Genomic DNA, 4,981 nt, shown 5'->3' with positions numbered 1-4,981 from the left:
AAGGCCTTTTCCTGCACAAGAAATTTTAACAACTTGGGTTTCTCTTTGAGAAATATGTTATCCAATTTTCGGTGAGATTAGAGATATGTAATCCACATACTCAGGTTGCAATTGGGTAAAGTGGTTATGAAATCACTCGCTGGAGATTTTTGATATTGTAACATTGATCAAATAAATCCTTCATGAAGGCTTTACATTCTGATTTCTAATGTTCATCCCTTGTAGCTGATGCTTCAAATCCACTAGGGACATATTAAGTGAAGCTTCATCCCGCCCTCTTGTAACTTATTTCTGTTTGCTAAGGAAAAGTTTGGGAACATGTAGGGAATAGACTAGCCAACAGTATAAAGTTTGACACTAACAAGTAAGTTAAATACCCATGGCTTGGCTCTAGAATTCTTCCATAAATATTTGCTAGCCATAGCACCCTTCTTCCTAAGCTTTGTCATCAAATTGAATTATGTTTAAATTGGAGTTCACCATTGGTTTGAACTTTGATAAAGTGTTTCTTTAATGTGAAGATGCATTCTAAACTTCTAGATCCACCTAGATGTCGATCTTTCAAGGTGAATGTTCCGTTACAAGGAAACTAGCCTGTTTGTAGAATGTAGTTCCATGAATAAATTTCATTGGTCATTCCCAACCATCACTTTGTACTTTGTGCTACATCAGTCTCTAGCAGGCATTTAGCTTTCCAACTATTAGCTTGGGATACCCTTTTTAGTTTTAATTCCTATTTTGGTTTTAAATCCATATGGATATTAAATTTTGAGATTGTGTAACTACAATAACTATCATATAATTTAGGATTAGTGTGACTACATGAACTCTCATATGATTTAGGATGAGTCTCACTACATTGGTAATACTATTCTTACTCTCTGCAATGTCGTCAGTAGTAATTGCTTCTAGAAATCAGACTAGAATCAATAGAATATAGAGTGTAGGACAACTCATATGAAATGTAACTGACAATCTAAAACATGAAAATTCACAAACATAATGTTGCCCCATCGTGGGGGAATCAACAATAAGAACCAAAATGGGCAGCGTTTAGAATTTGTGATGTTTGAGTTAACAAGGAAAAATGTTTAGAAATCAATGCATGTAGTTATTAGGGTTTGATTCCTCTTTTCTTGATAATTACTTGTCATATGTGTTGGCTTATTTTACTTCTTTATTATGTTATCTTTCATCAACGACTACCAAATCAAAAATACATGAAAATCACAAGAGCAATAGAAACAAGATGTAGGCACTCAACCAAAGCAAAACCCCTCTTCAAGGGGAAAACCCAGTCAACTCTTCTTCAATAATAGAATCAAGTCAAAGTGATACAATCCAGAACCTTTTGACCAAGACAAAGTCCTCCAATCACCAATTTAACCCTCCTTTCAAGTAGACAAATCTTGCTTCAATCAATAATAGTCAACTCCTTCAAAACTGCTTCAATATGGAATTTCAACCCCATGCAACTCAAAATTTTGGACCTGTAGTTACTACAAAAATTTCAGCCCCTACAACTTGCTCAAAAGCCCTAGAAGAACTTGCATGTGTGAGATAGAGATGCCCAAAAACATCAATTTTAATCTTCCTTTGATTTTCTTTTCCTTCTCCTTGACTTCACACTCTTTTTCTTCTCCTTTTACTACAGATCGAACTTGTTGATGATGGATGCCAAATAGGTCGAGCTCTTCTTCTATTTATACTACTTCCACAAGGTCAAATAGCCCTAATTTGGGTCGACTTCATCAAGGTAGTGTCAACTTGGTTAGGAAGTGACAAATGATTGTTTTGACTCAAAAATAATTTTCTTTACATGATACAAAATCCCAAGAAGGGTCTAATAAATATGACAATGACTCTTATGACTCAAGAGAAATCCTAGAAGCCTAAAATGGAGTTTTTGACCTAATAAATAAATAAAATGAGCATGAAACCCATGCTTAATAATAATTTTTCTTATTCTTATTTTTCAATTTTACAATAAATACATAATGACAAAGTACAAGAACAATTATGAAGACCAACCATAGTTACATTTTCAACAAAAAAAATGTAGTCTAACTTATAAACTAAATGGTTTTTCCACAGGAATTCGATGATACAATATCAAGAAAGATTGTGATTTTTTGTTGTTTAAAACACATTTTTGAATGCATAAATGGATTCAGCACCCTAAAAAACCCCTGGGGCATTGAAATTCTACAGATTAAACAACTTAAACACAAGTTTTTAAAAATCTCTGCAAAATTTTATTTGAAATTAACCAGAAAAAATGCTTTGAAAAAAGCAATTTCTTCTACAAGTTAGACTACGCCAAAAAAAAACTAGGCATATACTCTAGAAATGAGATATTAAAATCCTATATGGGCAAGCATGAGAAACAAGGACTAAACCCATGAAATATGAGAAGGTTGAGCATCAAAAAAACAATGTCAGTGTCGAGGTTGATGAGTTTCTCATTAACTTTACACAACAGTAGAATTGGAAAGTTGAGTGATGATACCATCTCAAGCCCTACAAGCCTCCCTTCCAGATCCAACATTAAATTCATAAGCTTGTCCAATATATGCATAAGGTTTACCTAAGTTTGTCTCTTATCCACAAGAATCTTTCCCAATAGCAGTTTAACATGCCAATACATGTCCATTGTATAAAGATAGTGATTTTGACGACCTCTAGAATTATTTATGTCAGGAACCCAAGAAGATATATCTGTCATGACCTTTGAATCCAAGGTGACTTGTCGTTCATGCCAAATTTCTACTTCCATGAGTCGAATTTTCTCCTAGATATTTGAAGGTGTGTGTTCATGAAAGCTATGGGTTGAGGACTCAGCACATAGTCTAGCTCTGGCACCTCCCAAAGAAGACAACCACCACCTTTATGTCAGTAGTGAGCTTGCTTGCAATTCATTGTTATCAGAGGCAACAAGACATCAAAATGACGAGAATGGAGATGGGAGAGATGTTGCAAGAGACAATTATGCAAAAAATTAACCATAATATCGTGATAAGCAAGTTGCATTGATGGCGAGCTCATGACGTGTAATACTCTTACCCATTTCTAATTATTTGAACATATGTAGAATTATATTACGTTGGTAAGTTGAATGAATATAATGGTTAGGCTCATGAGCTGAAGCATGTTATGGGGTGTGTGTGCCTACGCTGATATGATTGGATATGTTTTGAGGACACTGTGCCAAAATATATATGCCAATTTTGGTTAAGTGGTCAAAGGGCCAAGCTTGTAATACAATGTAATTTGTAAATATTTTAGTTTTAAATTGTTAATAAAATTCACTGGAGTTGAATATAATGGCAAATGTTCTGGAATTTACCAACCAAGGAACCCTTCTTAACGAGAATCCTAGTACTTTTCCTTACTTTGGAAATGTTGGTCCTCCTTACATGGCTACTTTGTCATTACCTGGATTTACAATAGGTTTACCGATATGGTTATTTTCAACTTCGTTGGCCCCAAATACTCCAATTGTTCCACCTCAACAGAGTTCACCATCTCAACATCACCAACCTTCTGTTGGCCCTTTACCTTCTTCGCCTAATTTTTCTTCCTCCATTTCTTCCTCTTCGCTTGGTAAAAGCCTCGAAGCTAGTAACCAGGTGGCTAAGAAGAAGAAGAAAGGGAAGAAGAAGAAGAAGAAGAAGCAAGATAAGAAAGAAGTCAACCAACCAACCACGACTGTAAGTGTTAGTTGTGTTGAGGAAAACTCTGACATGCGTCATAAACCCAAATACCCTTGCGGGCTTTGTAAGGGTGACCACTTCCTTACCAATTGTCCTGGTATTCCAAAGGTCTTGGAAGTATGGTCAGAAAAATCTCATCAACTTTGCATTGATCCATCAACTAGTGATAGTCAGGTTCCTGGGAAAAAGGGTAAAGTTCGGTTTCCTTGTAAGTTATGCAAAGGGAGTCATCAAACTCATATTTTCCCTCACATGGATGAAGCCTCAAAATTGTTGGAAAACCTTACTGTTCCACAGCAAGAATTTCCAACTGGTTACCGTAAACTTTCTCCCAACCTACCGTCAACTAACGGAGTGATTGATCTAATTTCAAGTACAGTCGATCACACTCTTCCATTGGAGAGTGAAAATCATGTCACTCAGGTTGATGATCCATTAGTTGATCAAGCGGTCGATTCAATTTCACATTCGGTCGATCCCACTTTCCCTTTAGAGAGTGAACTTCATACCGCTCAGGTTCTTCTTGTTACATCAGATTCTTCTATGCCGGGGGGCATTTCACCTGTTTCTACAGAACCCCCTCCAAGTACTGAGGTATTTTCCTTTGATTGGAATAGATTGAAAGAACCTCATCTTCCTTCCTCCATCCCTTTCCAAATCATTGTCAAGGTTGGTGCTAGGGACATGCACCGCACACAGGTAGATGAAGGTGCTTCTGTTAGTATTTTATCCTCAACTGCTTGGAAAGCTTTGGGTTCCCCTCAGCTTGTGCCTATGCAGAATCTGAAAGCTTTTAATAGAACCATTAGTGAACCTTTAGGGATCCTTCCTAAGTTTTCTATTATATTGGAAGGTAAAATTGTCTGTATTGATCTTATGGTAGTTTGAGGTCCCTTGCATTTCAATCTACTCCTTGGGCGAGACTATGTTTATGCAATGAAAGTTGTCGTATCGACACTCTTTCGCGTGCTGTCTTTCCGTCACAATGGAAACATTGTGACTGTAGACCAGCTTTCATTCCCTAGTCTTGTTTCAACTACCAATAATATGACACCCCTAAATGTTCTTGATTGTAAAGTGGTATCTGCCCCGCCACGGGTTAATTATGTCGCAATTGGTCCCATGTTTTCAGTTACCGATGAACGTGAGCCTCTCACTGTTTGCTCATCTTCCTTTGATTTAGATTCGGTAATTGACATGGAAAACTCTATGGGATTACTTGAACGTGATGTTCTTATCCCTTTTGAGTCCCTTGACATGTGTTCCTT

This window comes from Pinus tabuliformis, chromosome 6 (genome assembly GCF_031772625.1).
Source record: "Pinus tabuliformis cultivar Carrire ecotype Pingquan chromosome 6, CPIR1, whole genome shotgun sequence".
NCBI classification, from domain to species: Eukaryota; Viridiplantae; Streptophyta; class Pinopsida; order Pinales; family Pinaceae; genus Pinus; species Pinus tabuliformis.
This window is presented reverse-complemented; position numbering follows the sequence as displayed.